General features: G+C 44.1%; 1 protein-coding gene across 2 annotated transcripts in view; it reads left to right on the top strand.

Annotated features, from left to right (window-relative positions):
• Positions 1-21,076, top strand: part of CCNY (cyclin Y) — a 106,560-nt gene that overhangs the window by 37,641 nt on the left and 47,843 nt on the right. The window lies entirely within an intron of this gene.

Below are 21,076 nucleotides of genomic sequence, written 5' to 3'. Positions count from 1 at the left end.
TTTTTAAAAGGAACCTGTCACTTTGAAAATGCAGTCTGAGCTGTAGGCAGCATGTTATAGAGCAGGGGAGTTGAGCAGATTAATATAAAATTTTGTAGGGAAAGACTTAGTATAACTAAAAGCTAAATTCCTGCTCTGTCTAGGCTTAGGAGTCCAGTGGGCGGTCTCACAAAAATAATTTACAACCTTTCCAGTATGACCATGCATACAGAGACCGCGGTCAATCACTGAATAGGACCGCCCACTGGACTCCTAAATCTAGAGAGAGCAGGAATTTAGGTGTATAAATTACAAGTTATACTGAATCTTTTCTCACAAAACGATATATCAATCTGCTCAGCTCCTCCTGCTCTATAACATGCTGTCTGCAGATCAGACGTCATTTTTAACGTGGCAGGTTCCCTTTAATTATGAACTCTACTAATATAACCAGGGAATTGAGATTTTTCATTTCCTCACCAAGTACATCCGGGCTGCAGCCCATTATTTATATTTTTGTGGTGTTATCTATGCAATAGAGTCCCCACTTCCGGTCTAATTCTATATTGATGTTTGGTAGTTACGGATTACTGCAGCATATATCTGTGTTGCTGTGTTTCGATGGTTGAGTCATCAGAGGTGTATACATCTTACTCCCACACTACAGCACATTCATCTATATGTGTTTACTACCAGATTATTTGCAATTATAGGTGTTCATTTTCTATGTAGACATATTGTGAACCAAACCGATAGATAAAGTGTATATCAACGTACAAGAACAAAAAGAAGGGCGCTATAATAAAGCGCACATCCAAAAAATAATTTAGCGTTAAAAAGGGCACTTTATTTGAATTAAGTTAAAAAGTGTCCAATCTGGATGCAGAAAAGAACACCACGTGGGGAACCAAGTTTTAAAAAAAAAAATCTACTTCTGCCATGTTTACATTTTTTACACGTGTTCCGCCCAAAAACATTCCCATTGTATTGTTTGTGTCACATAAAAATAAAATGTGTCACACGCAGATTGAATGGGTTTACCTGAGTGCGGATCCAAAGCAGTTTAAACTGCAAAACCCTAGCAGAAATTGAAGGGTCAGCTTCAGATTTTTGATGCAGATTCCCAAACTAATCTACGACAGATTTTTCCGATTGTCAAGTTGCTTTGTCTACTCACATTCAAGATTCTGCTTGTTGCCATTGGAAACAGACAGAGTTCTAGCACGATTCTGCTGTCAAACATGTGACCTGATAGCTTAGTTCTAACTGGGTAATTGTCATTTGGGCTCTCAATGCCCAATGCCCTCAATGCTCAATTTCCCAATGCCCTCTGTTAACAGAAAACTACCAGAATTATAAATTTGTCTGCTTTTGATAATCCCTGCTTGTTGGAAGGGTCCATCGAAAATAATCTGATAGCAAAGTGTCCCCCTGCTGGGACCCCCTGTATTTTGCATAATCTGTGTGTAATCCTGGAAGCAAGTGTTCCATTTCCCTGCAGCGCCACCAGAGGGAAAATTAAGCATTACACTGTTTTCATACACATCAATAGGTTGTCTGTGTAATACAGGACAGGTCCTCTAGAGCGAGAGATTCTCTTTGTAACCGTTCTCCACTATGGCAAAGAGATGAGGATCTTGACCAGAAGACCCCCCCGATCATTAACTCCTCCTTTAGTAACTTAAAATCGGTACAAGATAAGCATAAGACCGCATGCACGTAAAACGGATCACAAATACAGTGTAACTGCATGTCAATAGGGTCATGTATACCACCATGATGCCTGCAGATTTCTGTATATTGTATGGTGTTCTCCCCTAGAAGCGCTGAATTCAGTGCTTCTAGAGGAAAACTCGATCCATGAAATAGAACCTCTCTAAGAACGAAGTAGACACACTACGGATCTGTTTTGCCCAAAATGTTATGGCCAAACTGCAAACGCTTGTGTGCATGAGGTCTAAGAGCTATAGATGCAACCGTGGAAAGTCTGTGTGTATATTCCAAAGCTAGGTGGTATTAGCTTGTTTCTACTACATTGGGGCAGATGTACTAATGTGGATGCACCAAGAATATGTGGTAAAATGGCCAAAATGTGGCACATAATATCTCTACATGTTTCTACACATATGGTTTAAGCAAATGCGCCAAAATGACAGTACTTTGTGACTCACTAGACACTTGTAAAAAAAAGTGTATTGAAAAGGGGTGTGATTTTGCGCAAAGAGGCGTGGCTAAAATGCACCAATAATCTGTCATAAAATTCTGTTGCAAAATCAAAGGTGGCATACGAAAGAGAAAGGTATCCAACAAGTCAAGCAAGATGTGCCAAATTGATCATAGACTGTGCACCACTGTGATAAATCTGGCGCATTTTCCGACCTCCTGGTCTTGGCTTAAACTGTCAAAATCTTCCACAGTATGAGTACATCTGCCCCGCTGTGTTTGCTAGCATCATGATCCAAAATCATGGTGGATCACCCCAGTTATCCATGAGCATCCCAACATGCTAATTCCGAGGGCTTGACTATTCATTTTGGGCGTTGAAGGGGACATTTTTATTTTTTTGGTTCAGCTCAACTGTTAATTGATGGAATTTGACCAGGTGTAGATTTGTGTATTTCGACAGTTTCGCCGTTTGTATACAGCACTTTGTTTATTTTTGGCAATGTAAACCTCTAGGGGGGCAGTAGATGGGCACAAATGCCTTTTTCCAAAAACGAATATGACCATCTATATTGTACCAAGTGCTTGGTGTGCTTTTTGCCGCTTTTATCTACATCCGCCGAGCTGCCTGGAACAGCAATCTGTGGGATCTGACATGTTTATTTAGTACATGCTGTCCCCAGAAGCAGCTGGCTGGGAAAAATGATGTGAATTTAAAAGCTTGTTGGTTTGGGGTTTTAATCATTGTAACAACATTGCTCTCGGCCCTCAGTCACTGAAACATTTTATTCACAGTTCAGTGTATCAAGGAGATATTTATGTGTCATTTTATGGGAGATGTAGGACTTGGAAGGGGGTAAGCGGGCATTTAAGAGCATTTGACTTGTCATCTGATAGGAGTCGCCATTATCTAGCGTGTGAGGAAACGCTTATGAAATAATAAATTGTGACGGACAGGACTGGATTTCGATTTATCTGGTAATAACAGGTCCTTCGTATCAGAGATTGCATTGATTTGTGAGCTTGAGCTTCATTCATCTGTCTACAGATCTATCATGTACTTTAGGTGTTACTCATGAGACCTTGTCGGATGTAGCACCAACAGCTGCGTTGCCCCGGGACTCATATCAAACCACTGTATAATGTTTTTGGGTTGGCCCAGATGGGACTATTTTACGACAATCTCTTGTAAATTTATCATGCATTTATCTATCACGTGCCCCCCCCACTGTGAAAGAAAGAAATTCTGGTTATATTCGGTTGCTTCTTGAGCAGTATTCTAATATTATAGGCAAAATAGCCAAACATTGTGGTCTAACTTGCTTCCTTATGTGAGGTCCTCAATTTCTAAATTGCTTGTGGCATCCGAGCAGTTAAAACCGTAGTCAAATGTGAATGGCAGAGACCTACATCGCCAGTGTTAAAGATGGCGGACACCCACTAAGGAAAATTATGAGTGGGGCGGGATCTTAAGAGGTCCAGTCACAAGGTGGAACAGAATTATTTTCTCTCTTTTTTTTTATTGCTGCGATTGCCCATCTGAGCCACCAGATTCCTATAGCAACACTCCAGGCAGAAGTTGAGGGGGCAGTGCATGACACAGATGAAAAAAAAGGAGAGAATCTCTGTTTGATGCACGGCTTGCCCAGTTTTGCCCGGATTTAGGACTAAGGCTAGTTCTATAATTTTGTTTAGTTTTAAAGCAACCCATCAGTCCCCCAAAAAATTTAATATACATTGGAAATGTATAGTCAACGTACCTGCTGCATTGCTCCTGAATGATCCAGCCTCCATTTCCACTCTCCAAGATGGCCACCGCAATCTCAGACTTCGCTATGGAAAGCTTCTGGGCAAGTCTGAGAGACGCGCCCACCCCCTCCACTGCTATCTGGTTCAGCGCTGATGACGTCAGCACTGTGTCCTGCAGCACATATAGCAGTGGAGCGGGTGGGGGTGTCTTTCAGACTATTCATAGCAAAGTCTGAGATTGTGGTGGCCATCTTGCAGAGCAGATAATGTGGGACTGGAATAGAGGGTGGATCATTCAGGAGCGGGGCAGCAGGTTTGTTTTACTCTACATTTCCAATGTAAAGTAGATTTTTTTTTTTAAACATTTTTTTTAACTGGAGGGTCCCTTTAAGGAAACTGTTTTGGAGTGTAGTATTATAAAAGTAAGTTTTAGCATGTAAGGCTTCGTTCACATCCACGTTGGGACTCCGTTCATGGGTTCTGTCGGACCTTTCCGTCAGGGGAACCCATGAACGGAACCCTGACTGAAACAAACGGAAACCATAGGTTTGCGCTTGCATCACCATTGACTTCAATGGTGACAGATCCGGTGCAAATGGTTTCCGTTTGTCACCATTGTGCAAGATTTCCGTCGTTTTGACGGAAGCAATACCGTGGTGATGTATGGGAATAAAACAAGTCCCGGAAGAAGCCGGAAGGGCGAAACCCAGGGTGTGTTTCTTTTTTCAATCTTAGAAATCTTTAAATCCGTTACCTGCTGTAACTGCGTGCAGTGGCAAAAGAACCGTTTTTTCAAACGGCAGCGTAAAAAAAAAGTCCCGTCGGAACGAAATTCAGTTTTTCCCATTGAAATTAATGGGCAGGTGTTTGGAGGCGTTCAGCTTCCATTTTTCGGGGTGTTTACGGCCCGAAAAATGGCTGAAAATAAACTGTGTGAACCTACCCTAACATAGCCCGGACCAAAAACACATAAAACTTCTGATCTTGTACATGGTAAGGCCTTATTCACATGAATGTGTCAGTTTTGCGCGCGCAAAAAACGCGTTTTGCATCTGTATATGGTGCGTGGCTGCGTGATTTTCATGCAGCCGGCATCATTATGACACTCTGGTTTTATTTTTACAAACACAAAAGCAGAAGGTGCTTTTCTGTTTTCATTCATAGTTTTGACTACTGTTGCGCGGATCACACGTGGCACCCGGAAGTTCTTCCTTGTGTCGAGCGCGATTTACACGCACCCATTGACTTCACTGGGTGCGTGCTGCGCGAAACACGGGCAAGTATAGGACATGTCGTGAGTTTTACGCAGCGTATAAAATCACTGACAGTGTGAACGGCCCCATTCACTAACATAGGTCCGTGCGACGCACGTGAAAATCACGCGCGTATCACGGGCGTATAACACGTTTGTGTGAATAAGGCCTAAAACAGCAGTGTCCTCATGTGGCATCATATATAAATGTCATAGTGTAAATGCCTAGTTCATCCATTTCCATTTATTTTGGATGTGCTGCCTCGTTGCTCTCTGTTTGTGGATTTATTTCATCCATTGACAGGTTGGGACGGAGTCCCTTTTCTTTTGCTCTGATAACTGACTAAACTAGTTTATCCCATTGGTTTTACATAATAGTGCTCTATAGCCAGAGTGGCCACAAGCTTCTATTGTGTGGCTCCCGGCTCCCCACCACCATGACAAACAATCCGTTTTTGTGGCTCCCAAAATGCAGGCTTATTCCTAGGCTTTGTTCTATGAGGATATGTTAACACGCAGTGTTTACAGGCGTACATCTAGTTCATACCGGCCGTCTTTTTACGCCGTTCTTTTAAAAAACGGAGTGTAAAAAGCCGCTCCGTGAAAAGAAGTAGCATGTCCCTTCTTGAGGCGTTTTTTTAAGCTGGTTTTCCATTGAGGCTGGGTTCACACGACCTATTTTCAGGCGTAAACGAGGCGTATTATGCCTCGTTTTACGTCTGAAAATAGTTCTACAATACGTCGGCAAACATCTGCCCATTCATTTGAATGGGTTTGCCGACGTAGTGCAGACAACCTGTAATTTACGCGTCGTCGTTTGACAGCTGTAAAACGACGACGCGTAAATGGACTGCCTCGGCAAAGAAGTGCAGGGCACTTCTTTGCCACGTAATTTGAGCTGTTCTTCATTGAACTCAATGAAGCACAGCTCAAGATTTACAAGCGTCTCAGACGCCTCGCAAAATGCGAGGAGGAGCATTTACGTGTGAAACGAGGCAGCTGTTTTCTCTTGAAAACAGTCTGTCTTTTCACACGTAAATGACAGCTAGCGTGTGAACATACCCTGAAGGCTGGGTTCACACGACCTATTTTCAGGCGTAAACGAGGCGTATTATGCCTCGATTTACGCCTGAAAATACGGCTCCAATATGTCGGCAAACATCTGCCCATTCATTTGAATGGGTTTGCCGACGTACTGTGCCGACGACCTGTAATTTACGCGTCGTCGTTTGACAGCTGTCAAAAGACGACACGTAAAATTACAGCCTCGTCAAAAGAAGTGCAGGACACTTCTTTGGACGTTTTTGGAGCTGTTTTCTCATAGACTCCAATGAAAACAGCTCCAAAAACGGACGTAAAAAACGGCGCGAAAAACGCATCGAAAAATGTGAGTTGCTCAAAAAACGTCTAAGGCTGGGTTCACACGACCTATTTTCAGACGTAAACGAGGCGTATTATGCCTCGTTTTACGTCTGAAAATAGGGCTACAATACGTCGGTAAACATCTGCCCATTCATTTGAATGGGTTTGCCGACGTACTGTGCAGACAACCTGTCATTTACGTGTCGTCGTTTGACAGCTGTCAAACGACGACGCGTAAAAATACAGCCTCGTCAAAAGAAGTGCAGGACACTTCTTTGGACGTTTTTGGAGCTGTTTTCTCATAGACTCCAATGAAAACAGCTCCAAAAACGGACGTAGAAAACGGCGCGAAAAACGCCGCGAAAAATGCGAGTTGGTCAAAAAACGTCTGAAAAGCAGGGTCTGTTTTCCCTTGAAAACAGCTCTGTATTTTCAGACGTTTTTGGTCACTACGTGTGCACATACCCGAACACTGAAAAACGCCTCAAAAGAAGCTCCAAATTAAAAGAAGCTTCATTTTCAGCTTCAAAAACGTCTGAAAATCAGACGCTGTTTTCTCCGTAGTTTCAGACGTTTTTGACTCCGCGTATGAACATGCCCTTATGTTGATTTCACAGTAAGGGTATGTTCACACGTAGTCAACAAAAACGTCTGAAAATCCAGAGCTGTTTTCAAGGGAAAACAGACCCTGCTTTTCAGACGTTTTTTTTACCAACTCGCATTTTTCGCGGCGTTTTCACGCCGTTTTCGCGGCGTTTTTTACGTCCGTTTTTGGAGCTGTTTTCATTGGAGTCTATGAGAAAACAGCTCCAAAAACGTCCAAAGAAGTGTCCTGCACTTCTTTTTACGAGGCTTAATTTTACGCGTCGTAATTGCCGTACGACGCGTAAAATTACGCGTCGTGTGGACAATGCAGCGTTATACCCATAGAAAGTAATGGGCAGATGTTTGACGACGTATTTCCAGACGTAAAACGAGGCAAAATACGCCTCGTATACGTCTGAAATTTGGCCGTGTGAACATACCCTAAGGTTTCCCTTTATTCCGAAACTCTGTTATATATTGATGATGTCGCCATAGTGTTTGTATTTATTTCTAGGCTGTGTTCTATGTCACAATAGGTTTTGTAATCCTAGGTTATGTTCTATTTTTATGATGTCACAATAGTTTGACTATATTCCTAGGCTGTTTTTTATTGTAACGGTGTTACAATAGACTGCGTCTTCATTTATAAGCTGTGTTCTATTGTGATGATGCCACAATAAGGTTTATCTTCATTTCTAGTCTATACCCTATGATGATGTCCCAGTAGTGTTTTTGTTTATTCCTAGGCTTTATTCTATTGTGATGGTGTCACCATTGATACAATTGCCTTGTCTTTGTTTTCAAAAGAGAATGATAAATACAGTCCCTTACATGCCATCTTGCAGACAATAGGAATATATCTTGCCTATATATTACATTAATGTATTGTATTTTTAGAGTGACTGGATATTGAGCTATTCAGATTATGTCTTGATATCTGAACTTTATTACTGTAATTCTTTTTAAGCTGTTTGGAAACGACAACGTACTGTACCAATTAGTGTGCGCTGAACATTTTTGGTTCAATATGTCTCCCGTTGCCTAACACAGACCTATGAATATATCGGCACAGTGTATGATCTCACTTTTACTCTGCCAGCTCTGTTAACCTGTGTTCTATTCAGAAATTTTAAAAAAGCAAAATTCATCCAGATTTAAGAATTTCTGTGAGCAAAAAACCCTGAGATGCCTTCAAAGGTTCAACTTTAGAAAAGTAGATTAAATCCCTCAAACTGCTCTCAGATCTCATTAGCAGGACTCCTGCCACGTTTCCCTATTCAATAGGAATATAAAGAACAATCTATATAATAGCTATAAAAATAAAAAGTCTAATACTATTATAGAATTGTAGCGTGTTTTATGCTTCCAATGAATGACTATATAATAAAAAGCAACTTTATTATTATACATTGTATTTCAGTGCAGCACCATTTCAGTATCCCTGCTTGCTGTCGTTGAATAGAAACTTTTTTGTGTTGTTGTTTTTTTTTTTGGTTCCATTCAGAGACTGAAAACCCATGAGCTGTATTGTTCTGCTATTGCTGTGGAGCTTTGTAGAGGACTGCCTAGGGATTGCTCACCTAAAAAATTTTTTTACAGCGATCTGATAACTAACAAAGGCTGAAATGAGAAATGCCACGCCAATCTTATTTTCCATTATACGCTGTCAGCACAGTCACAATCCAGGTGAACAATTGTCATTTGAGACAGAATAGTTGCTCGATTATATATTCCTTAACTGCTAAAGTTATTTTTTTTTATGTGGTTGTCAGGCAGCCCAGCTGTAGATAAAAGGTTGGACCAGATTTAGGCAATCTGACAGCTGAGATAGTAAGGCCTTATGCACACATTTGTCATGCGTTGCAGTTCCGTGTGTGTTCAGTGTGGCATCAGTTGGTGATGTTACTGTTGCTGCACATTACTTTAGTTATTTTTTTTTACCTATTACACGTTTGTGTGAATAAGGCCTAACTCTTTCCAGACCGTTCTAGTCCATAGTAGTTGTCACATGACCAAAATATCGATAGGAAAGACATGGATAAAGTTGCGCCCATGTCCCATGCAGGTTGTGCAACAATTGCTAGTAATTCTGCACAACAATACAAAAAAAGATGGCACTGTGTGTGGCACGGTCTACAGATGGCAGTGTGTGGCACTGTCTACAGATGGCAGTGTGTGGCACGGTCTACAGATGGCAGTGTGTGGCACGGTCTACAGATGGCAGCGTGTGGCACTGTCTACAGATGGCAGCGTGTGGCACTGTCTACAGATGGCAGCGTGTGGCACTGTCTACAGATGGCAGCGTGTGGCACTGTCTACAGATGGCAGCGTGTGGCACGGTCTACAGATGGCAGCACGTGGCACGGTCTACAGATGGCAGCACGTGGCACGGTCTACAGATGGCAGCACGTGGCACGGTCTACAGATGGCAGCACGTGGCACGGTCTACAGATGGCAGCGTGTGGCACTGTCTACAGAGGGCAGCGTGTGGCACGGTCTACAGATGGCAGTGTGTGGCACGGTCTACAGATGGCAGTGTGTGGCACTGTCTACAGATGGCAGCACGTGGCACGGTCTACAGATGGCAGCACGTGGCACGGTCTACAGATGGCAGCGTGTGGCACGGTCTACGGATGGCAGCGTGTGGCACGGTCTACAGATGGCAGCGTGTGGCACGGTCTACAGATGGCAGCGTGTGGCACTGTCTACAGATGGCAGCGTGTGGCACGGTCTACAGATGGCAGCGTGTGGCACGGTCTACAGATGGCAGTGTGTGGCACTGTCTACAGATGGCAGTGTGTGGCGCTGTCTACAGATGACAGTGCGTGGCACTGTCTTCAGATGGCAGTGTGTGGCACGCTCTACAGGGAGCACTGTGTGCGGCACTGACCACAAGGGGGCACTGTGTGTGGCACTGTCCACAGGGGGCACTGTGTGTGGCATTGTCCACAGGGGGCACTGTGTGGCAATGTCCACAGGGGGCCCTCTGCGTGCCACTGTTTACAGGGGCCCCTGTGTGTGCCACTGTCTGCAGGGGGCACGGTATTGTGCCACTGTCTACAGGGGGCGCGGTGTTGTGCCACTGTCTACAGGGGGCACAGTGTTGTGGCACTTTCTACTGGGGGCACTGTATGTGGCACTATTTTCAGGGGGAACAACGTGTGGTACTATTTTTATGTGGCACTCTGTGCGTGTGACACAATTGTTTTCAGGAGGCACAGTGTGTGTGGGAAATTTCGGTCAACATTCATCTGTGTATGGCCACCTTTACCAAAGGACATGGAAACGCCACATGTAAAGTCACACTCTGTGGGAAGCCACTCCCCCAAACCACACCCATTTTTTATGTGTGTTATCCTGGCTGGTATCTTTGGGTGGGGAAGGCGGCAACTCTACCTGTACATTGCAGTAATGGGGAAAATGAGAATCGGTACGCAGTGCAATTTAAAAGAATGTTGTTACCCATAGCAACCAATCAAGTGACTGATTTTTCTTCCTAACTGCACTGTAAAAATGTAAACTTGAATCCTAATTGGTTGTTAGGGGAACGTAATGGTCTTTGTTCACAGTGTGAGAGCGCTTGTTTTCTGGTGCATTCTTTTGTTTGTGCCATGTATTTATTTATTTTAGATCTTGGCAGCTTCGCCTTTCAAGTCTTAGTTATAATTCACCGATCAGAGGAAGAAGATGAAAGCTCTGAACGTATTTCATACACTGGTCTGGTACTGTGTGGGGAATGGCGCAGGATAATCCTTTTTTGCTTTATTGCCTTGTCTCAAGTGCAGGAAGACTGATGGGAAGAAAGCGAAGTGCGCGGATAGATTGGAATACTTTTCTTTATTGCAGGGAGCTTGGAACAATTAGTAAAAGTCAATCAGATTCCCAGGTGAGCTCAGTATTTCCTTATCCACAATCAGTCCAAATTACGGGTAGACGTAACTCCATGTTCTCCGGCTTCCCCAACAATCAGTCACAAAATAAGTGTTTTATTATTCCGCCTGAGGTGCGAACAAGCCGGCGTGGCATAATGGAAAACGGCACAGAGATTAGCAAACTGCAGGACGCACTAATTGAAATGTCATTTCGCTTTCCTGCGTCTGTATCCTGATGTTTCAGGGGAGATGCCTCCTACCGTTTATTGTACTTTAGACACGTGTACTCCACTCCGTTCTGTGAGATAAAAAATATTATAAAACGTTTTTTGACTCACAAGCCCGATATTAGCCCACACAAGTGACCTCACGTGGTTATTGGTTTTCTCACTTATCAGTAGGTTCTGTTTGTTTTTTGGCACTGAAATTTGCGCAGTTCTCAAATACAAAAGACGATGAATTTGCAACAGATAAGAGAAGTGATTGTAAACAGTAAACTGATAACATGTAATATTAGGATACAGTGCGCTGTCAGCAGTCCACCAAGAAAACAATATTAAAGAAGTTTTATTTAAATAAAGCTTATTCACTGCTGCAACTTTATTCATTTGTATACATAAGGACAGCGCCCCGCCGCGCGTTTCGTGTTAATAGCTTTTTCAAGGGGTACTCAAAAGCGATAAAAGCGAAACGCGCCACAGGGCTCTACACTGGGCACATGGATCACTCGGCACATATGGGTAAGTTACCCCACTTGGGTCATTCATCCAATTCTTTCCTCACTAATTTTGATAGGGCGTCCTGCATTAGTAGAGATGGAAGGCTACTTTACTATATGGACTCCATGTTGCCCCTGTAACGTCCACGGTCTCAGACCGCAGACTCCTATCATCCTGCAGACGTCTTCTTCCCCAGAGATCCCAGCACATGCGGCCGTCCTGTCCTGCAGTGACCACTAGGGTGCGTGCTCGAGCTCATTCCCGGCCTTAATGGGCCAGAGTACACACATGTTTTAGATTGACTGATTTCTCCCAGATCACCCTAGACTATAAGAAGGGCCCTGCCCCTTCCTTCATTGCCTGAGCGTTGTTGTGTTTACCCGTGTTAGTCTTTGCAAATGGTCCCTTAGTGTTTTCCAGTTCCCAGTGTTCCCGTTCTTGCTACCTGTATCCTGTATCCCGTGCTACCTTGTTCCTGTGCTGTAGAGAGTTGGAGTCGTGTTGCGTCGAATACTACGCCTGCTGAATTTCCGGTGTCTTCCTGCTGCCAAGGTCCCATTCGAGCCTGCCATTGCTACTGTCTGTATTGCCACAGGTACCCTTAGGCGGGATTCACACGACCGGGTCGGGTCCGAGCCCGAGTGCCGGCCGGTAAAATCGGCCATTCTGCCCGGCTGGTTTGCATAAAGTTATGCATCCGTGCCGGGCCGGGCAGATCCGGACAGTGACATCAGCGGCAACTCCTGAAGGGGAATCCCCATGTGTTCGGGGATTCCGCTTCAGGAGTTTCCCCTGATGTCACTGCCCAGATATGGACAGAGACATCAAGCGCTCTGTCCAGGAGCGGAATCCCCGAACACACGGGGATTCCGCTCCTTCAAGGAGCTAAAGTGCGGCTAGCACATAGCAGAGCGGGGAGATACCTCCCCGCTCTGCTATAGTGGCGTCGCTACAGTAGTAGCAGCCGCAGCTGCTGCTGCTACTAGCGGCGCCATCAAAGGTGTCGCCGGGCCAGGGCGCTTTTAAAACAAGCAGGAGAAGGGAGCCAGCGCAGCGCTCCCTTCCACCTGCTGTACACCCCGGCCCTGCCACACCGTGTACAGCGATGCCATTCGTCAGAATGGCATCAACTCCTCCTCCTCACATGCACTCTGCGCTGTGAGGAGGAGGAGATAGAGCGCAAGAGCCGGAAAACCCGGCCGTCACTCGGGACACATCCCGGTGATGGCCGTGTAATACCCGGCCCCATAGACTTCTATGGGAGCCGGGCGGCCGGGTACCCGGGCGAAAATAGAGCATGTCCTATTTTTTGACGGGCGGTTTTCCCGGCCGTCAAAAAATCGGTCGTGTGAATAGCCCCATTAGGGGTCTATTATTCCTAATGCAGCCGGGTGCCGGCCGATTTATGAACGGCCGGCACCCGGCCGGGAAACCCTGTCGTGTGAATGAGGCCTTATTCGAACTATTTACTTTGCCTTGGTATCGTGTTTGGCCAGCTGCTATCCCGCTGCGGCGGTACGGCCCAGTGGGTCCACACACCCATCGTGACAGCCCCCTTCTTATGTGGATATACCTCCAGCCGTATTTATAATGCTGTAGATAGCTATTCCCATTGTGCATATGATTACTGATATGCAACTTACCATTGTTATGTATTGTTCACAATATTTAGGTGTAGCCCATGTATAGCTGTATTCTATGGGATCCTCTATGTGATTTTTTTCCCCTATGTTTTGTTCCACAATAAAAGATTTTATATTTTTCATATTTATACAGAATAGTACATGACTCCTTGTCCATCTTATGTATACAAATTATGTTGTGGAGTTTCTATTTGTTACCATTTAATATTTTTGGAGGTGAGGTACAGTGTGTGGAATCACCTAGCCAAAGTATCATTTGCTCCGGCAGATCTATGTTTATGAACTTTATTCGTTTGCTGTCAGTGAATGAGAACACGTGCTCTGTGGAATTCTGCGTAGAAAATTTACACATAGCAAATGTTGTGGTTTTTCGTGGTGGAAACGCTGCGTAAACATCGCAAATCTGAAAAAACAACAACCCAAAAACAACCGGGCCTCCTGGGATGACGTTTCATCCCATGTGACTGCTGCAGTTAATCACAGGCTGTAGCGGTCACATGGGCTGCTGAGTCATCACAGGAGGCCGGGCTACGCGCAGGAAAGAGGAATGCGTCGCTCTGGCAACGCCAGTGAAGTATTATTTTCTTTTTTTCTTCTGCAATGGCGATTCTGGCCGAAAATCTGCACAGTTTGGTGCAGTTTTTCGGACAGATTTTCCTGCGGGTTTAAGGGCGGGTACGCTGTGTACTTTTACTCAGCATATATGACATGTGAGAACATACCCGTAGGCCTCGTGCACACTTCGAACACTGTTTTCACGGCCGTTTTTGACGGATCCGTGTGCCCGTTTTAGCTGCTGTGTGCACTCCGTGTTTCCGTTTCCAAGTGCCGAGCATGGTACTGTCCAGGGTGCTGAAAGAGTTAATGGGCTGCACTGATTGGCGGTAACTCTTTCAGCACCCTGGACAGTACATGCTCTGCGCTCGGAAAATACAATTTTAATGAAATAAAAAAAAATAGTTCATACTTACTTTCCTCCTGTCCGGCCTCCAGCGATGACGTTTCATTCCATGTCACCGCTGCAGCCAATCACAGGCTGTAGTGGCGGTCACGCACGTCATGATGACGTCAGAAGGCCGGCCTCCAGGGATGACGCTTCATCCCATGTGACTGCCTCTGCAACCAATCATACAGGAAGGTCGGACTGGAGGAAGAAGAGGGACTCGTCACCAAGACAACGACCGGGTACGTATGAAATGCTTTTTATTTTATTTTTAATCAGCAGCTTCTTTTCTCTATCAGTGATTGATAGAGACAAGTGGCTGCCGATTAGTGTAATATATCTGTAATGTATTTCTGCCCGCCCAGCCGTTGCTAGGCAACGGCTCCGTCACAGACGGACGGCACACGGATGCCTTCCGTGTGCCTTCAGTTTTTTTGACGGCCCCATTGACTTGCATGGGCCTCACAGTCACGGAATCTCGGACCAAAGTAGGACATGCTCTACTTTGGATCGGAACAGAGCAACGGGACCGTAAAAAAAACTGTAGTGTGCATGGCCCCATTGAAATGAATGGGTCAGGGTGCCAGCCGTCTGAAAAAACGGCTAGCACCCTGAAGAAAAAGACTGAAGTGGGCATGTGGCCTTATAGTACTGGTTTCTTTATATGGGGCAGAGAGATGTTTTGGGCCCCTGAGGCTCCACGGTCCAGGTGTGACTTCAACCTCTGCACTCCTTAGGCTAGCCTCCTTCATTCTAGTTAGAATTGGACACGCACTGATATCTATGACATGTCACAATATAGAAAAATGTGTACAATATGTAACGTAAGCTTCACACATTCGTGTAGGAGCTACATCACTGCCACAATTTTTTTTTACATAAAACCAGGGTTGAGCATGCCCTAATCATGCAGCTCTATGTGGCATTGGGTGACAAGAAATCCCATTCCCTATAAAGTAGCGTCTGGCTACCGTGGTGCTATAATGTCCAGATTGTCACAAAGCAGTCACATTTGTACGTAAATGTTTCTGGAGGTTTTTAGACCTGCATATATGTGAAGTACAGCAATGATCATGGGCGCAGATATTTTGTTTTAGGACAGCAAATAATGGTGCAACATTTGGAGTAACTCAAATTCGGGCCTAATTTTCTTAGTACATCTTCCCCACTACGTCCAGATTCGAGGGTATGACCACTTGCCATATCACTTCCCCCGATTCATGATGCCCGGTGAGGAGGAGCCAGTTTGTGCATATTGCTTATTCATTTCCTCCTACGTGTAGGGTATATCAGTTTTATCTGTGATCTCGCTGACATTCGCCCCATAACTTGGCCCCTTTAGGTTTTTGCTGTGTTGGCTTTTTCTTCTCTGTAGTAAAGTGTGATCTCTATTCTGTATGTGTGACTCGAGGTGAAGACGTTCAGGGCTCGTAGTTCAGAAGAATGGCGGCTGTATTTCAGCAGCTGCTTCTTAGAGCTCTGAACTATTTTTAAAATATATCATTATCTTGGCAAGAAGCAGCGAAATTGCAGAAACTGAATCGGTCTTAAGACTGTATAAGATTTCCTCTTTCAGTATTATTAACCCAGATACATGGGAGACGGAGATATTTAATGCTGAATGTCCAGTATATGTGATTAATAATGAGAGAGGGGAATGCTGGGAAGAGATGGCGTTCTTATCTAATAGGTAGAAATAAAACAACGTACAGCCGAGTGAGAACTACTACTCCACCATTCAGATCTGAATATTCTTATCTGTGTAGATCTATATCGTCATCCATATGGTTCATTGTCGCTTTCCTTCCCCCACTCAGTAGTCGTTGGCAATAAGGAACAATTATTGTCCGGAACAGTGACAGTTACAGAAATGTCTGCAACAAATCTGCTGTGTGTGAACAGACCTTATTGTTCATGCTTAAAAATGTTTCTAATAATAATCAATACGATCAATGCAGTCAATGATAAACAATAAAAGTAATAATTCATAAAATTATAAAACTAATTTGATAGGCAGGTTCTGATAATAAAGAATAGCGGGCGCCATAAAACGAAGGCTCCCTGCACACGGTTGTAGCCGTGATCCCTGTCCGTGATTACGGGTACGGCTGGCCGTGGACAGTCACCCACATTTGCGGGCCGTGCTCCCATAATAAAGCATGGGAGCACGGCCCGTAAAATAAAAAAATAGGACATGTCCTATTTTTTGCAGAGCCTTTCTACGGCCCGGACACCTTCCCACAAATATACAGGAAGGTGTCCTTGGGCAATAGAAATCAATGGGTCCGTACTTTGATCCGAAATTACGTTCCGTAAATTGCGGGCCAGAATTACGGCCGTGTGCATGGGGCCAAATGTAGTTATATCTGTTGTCCATAGTCTGAAGCACAGGAACGTCTGCTCCTACATTAGGCCTGTAGTTGTAATGTAGGTCCATGTAAAGGCGCTAAATCTAAAATTATATGAATTTTAAGTGGATCTCCTATTCTTTATTATAAGGACTGCCCAGGTACTTTTTAAAAGTCCAATAGTTCATATTGGATGATCCAGCTTCTCTGTGGTGGCAAGGATGCTGGATTAGGGCCTGTTCACATCAGAGTTGGGTTCCGTTTGGGGTTTCCGTTCATCTATTCTGTCAGAGGAACAGAAAGCCAAACGGAAACTATAGCTTTCGTTCACCTATTCCTCTGACGGAATAAATGAACGGAAACCCTAAACCGAACCCTACGCTGATGTGAAGAGACCCTTAATAGAATTTTACTTTATACACGTATGTGTGAATTATGTGACCAACTCTTGTTATAAGCTACACTTTATAAGTTTAAGGCTGGGTTCACACAGAGTTTTTTGCAGGCGGAAAATCTGCCTCAAAATTCCGTTTGGAATTTTAAGGCTATGTTCACACGGAGTATTTTGGAGGAGGAATATCTGCCTCAAAGCTCCAAACGGAATTTTGAGGCAGATATTCCTCCCCCAAAATACTCCGTGTGAATAGCAATGATCGCGCCGTTTTTCGCCCGCGGCCATTGAGCGCCGCGGGCAGAAAACACGCTTTCTCCTGCCTCCCATTGAAGTCAATGGGAGGTCGGAGGCGGAAGCGCCCGAAGATAGGGCATGTCGCTTCTTTTTCCCGCGAGGCAGTTTTACTGCTCGCGGGAAAAAGACGCCGACGCCTCCCATTGAAATCAATGGGAGGCGTTCTCGGGCCGTTTCTGCCGAGTTTTGCGACGCGGTTTCCGCGTCAAAAAACTCGGCAAAAGACCCCGTGTGAACATAGCCTAAGGCAGATTTTGCTCTGCCTGCACGCCGATTTTCACTGCGTTTTTCGCCTGCGGCCATTGAGCGCCGCAGGCAAAAAACGCAGCGAAATGCGCTTTCTCTGCCTCCCATTGATGTCAATGGGAGGTCAGAGGCGTGAACGCCCGAAGATAGGGCATGTCCCCTCTTTTTCTCGCGGGACGGTTTTTCCGCTCGCGGGAAAAAAATGCCTCTGCCTCCCATTGAAATCAATGGAAGCCATTTTCGGCCATTTTTTGGCTCGTTTTCTAATTCTAATCATTCAGATCTTCTCACTCATACTCGCATAAATCATGTTGCAATTTCTACCTAATTGTTAAACGACATAATTTAAAGAGGGTTTGTGACTTCTCCTGACGTAAATATTTCTGCTGTTCCTCTGTTATTCCTCTTAGAAATGTATTAATTAATTAATTGACAACTGGGTGTTACCATTCCCATTGTCAGAGGCGCATATATCTAAACAAAGCCTCACTCCGTCAGCACTGATTGGACATTATCAGACTGTGTAGGGACACACCCCAAACGGGTAACGCTCAGATGTCAATCTATTCACACATTTCTAGGAGGAATAACAGAGGAACGGCACAACGTAGAGTTCTAAGAAAAGGTGCTCCAGAATTGTTATTTCATGGGAAATACAAGTATTTACTAAACAGGTGACAGGCCCTCTTTAAATTAAGCTGATCATACGCTATGATTATGTGCAGTATAAGAATACGATTTACCAATGGACAAAATATTGTGTTTTACCCATCTGTTTGACAGGAGCAATACTGTAGGACTAATGGGCGTTTGCTAAAACTTTCTGTGATAATGGACTGACCCTTCGCCAGCTGCTTTTGCTGCCACTGTTGTAAGCCTGGGTAGGATAATGTGCGACCAGAATTTATAGGTTGATGTCAGAAGTTTCCATTGATAGGACTGGTACACGGAGAGTCTCAACAATGGCTAGAACAAAGCGGCAGACACTCTGCAGAGCACTGTACCCCTTCGTCTTCTCTCAGAAGTGGTGAAGAAGGGCCATAGTCTTTTATTAGTCTAGAGCCCATCTTCATCTCTTCCGAATGAGAACTTCTGACATGTCTCTATGCCATTTCAGACGTTTTCTATAGTAAGGCTTCATTCACATCTGCGACAAGACTCCGTTCATTGGTTTCGTCGGAACTTTCCATTAGGGGAACCCATGAACGGAATCCAAACTGAAACCATAGGTTTCCGTTGGCATCTCCATTGATTTCAATGGTGACAGATCCGGTGCAAATGGTTTCCGTTTTTCACCGTTGTGTAAGGGTTACGTCGTTTTGATGGATTGACTAGTGCAGTCGACTACGGTATTAATTCCGTCAAAAAAACGGAAACCTGACGGAATGGTGACAAACGGAAACCATTAGCAATGTTTCCGTCACCATTGATATCAAAGCGGATGCAAACGGAAGCTAAGGTTTCCGTTTGCCATTCCGTTGAGGGGTTCTCACGACAGAAACCTCCGACGGAACCCCTCAACGGAAAGCCAACGCTGATGTGAACCGGCCCTAAATTGCGCACATTCATGTCATAAAAGTTGATAAGTAACTAAGCTAGACTGTCCAAGAAAACCTAGATGAACATTCTTCATAGCTGCAGCAATTGGCACAGGCCCCTCTATCAGATTGTCTTATTGTTCGCTGTATGTTTTATTTTCCCACATCAACGTTATTTTCTTCATATCCTAAAGATTGACGTGTTTAGAATATTATTTGGAAAATACTGTACATTTCCTTTACGGACTGGATGTAGCTTCATTGGCACTACAAGTTTTCAAGCACTCTTCCTGAGTTGATCAGACAAGAATGACAGGAAAAGGCGTTTTCGGATCCTCTCCTTGTATATATGTAAACATGTGTCCGTGATGACAGGAGCAAGTCCTATATATGAAGATGGCAAACATATTATAACGTGAGATCACAAGTCTATTTATGTTCCAACAATGACATCTGTTCCACGATTACCAACCTACGATGGGTCATTGCCTCTTCTGCTTCTGAGAACTTTCATATGATCTTGTTGGTCCACGTTTTTTAAAAGCGGCGTGATTTTAGCCAATTTCTAAGTTTAAAGCTAGACTGTTTTTTGTTTGCATATGTTGTGACATATTTATGACTGTATTTGCCCCTTGGATCACCTACATTGCCTATCACACTGGCTAAAATTACAACACCTTTTTTATGCCAGGATGTGAAGTAGAGAGGCAACTTTATTTTTTTCTCATTTGCCACTTTTTTGCAACTTTTTATCAAAATGAGCATTTCATAAATGTATCTTAATCCACGCGAATCAGTAAACCATGCCCACTTTTACAATCTGATATGCATGGCGCAAATGGCTCTAAATTTGGCACAAATGGTTAATAAATTTGTCACATAGAAGATTAGTTAATATTTTGGACCAAAATGCACCATAAAAAAAATGGCACAAATACATTGATAAATATGGGCCTGTGTATCTTATCCCCACCCGCCTCAAAATTGGACAATTGGCAACACACATTAAAGACAAAATTCACACTGCATGATGTACATGAAGATTGTTGTCACTGCACAGCGGGGCCCCTCTTGGTAACGGCCAAGAAAGATATATAGTGGGTGTCAAACCACAGAGGAATGGAGAAATCCTCCTTCCGGAAGTGCGGCCGTAATAAATGTTTAGGTGTCGGAGAAATGCCCTATGTTGGTATGGCAGTATATATTTTTTTCTGTTGCTTATATTGCGCCAACATATTACGTAGCGCTGTACAGAGATTTTCCTCATTCACTGCCCACAATCTTAATTCCGTATATGTATGTTTTTCTGCACAGAACTTAGGCTTTTGTCTGGCATTTCATCTCGTCCTCAGTCACATTAAAGAGTGGGGCTGAGATGCAGTACCAGATATGGCCAATGGACAAGAGTGGAGCAGTTTCTAGTGAAAAAGTCTAAAAGCCAGGGTCACACACCGTTTTGATGCAGTTTTTGGCTCAGTTTGTCGAGTCAAACCCAGTAGAGAACAGAAAAGAAAGGAGATGCGCTAGTGTTTTCTTAATTCTTTTCCTTCTTTTTGGATTCACTTGTGGCTTTGGCTCCAAAAACGGAGCCACAAACTGCACCGAAAACTGTGTGATCCTGGCCTAAAAAAGGTTTGAAGATCACCTTAAATACTCCACGTTTCCTTTCGTGAGCGGAGGGATGAGCCGCCATTCATGTTATCTATTTCCAAAACAAAATTTCTGAAGTATTGGGGTCATTACTAGGCAGTCATTAACCTACTTCTCTTTGTTACTTGCTAAATACAAAATGCAACCGACATAATAATTATTACCATCGTCATCCGATATTAACCTCTGTGTGATTGCTGCTGATTCACCGCGGTCTCATGTGGAAACCTTCTATGTCAGTCAGCGATTCTCCTTTATTCTTGATTTGTCATGGTTTATCCTGGCAGTGATTGTGGTTCCTCCAGTGAGTCACTTCATCAGAGACGGAGATGCTGCTTG

The sequence above is a fragment of the Rhinoderma darwinii genome, chromosome 5, assembly GCF_050947455.1.
Source record: "Rhinoderma darwinii isolate aRhiDar2 chromosome 5, aRhiDar2.hap1, whole genome shotgun sequence".
In the NCBI taxonomy this organism is placed as follows: Eukaryota; Metazoa; Chordata; class Amphibia; order Anura; family Rhinodermatidae; genus Rhinoderma; species Rhinoderma darwinii.
This window is presented reverse-complemented; position numbering and strand designations above follow the sequence as displayed.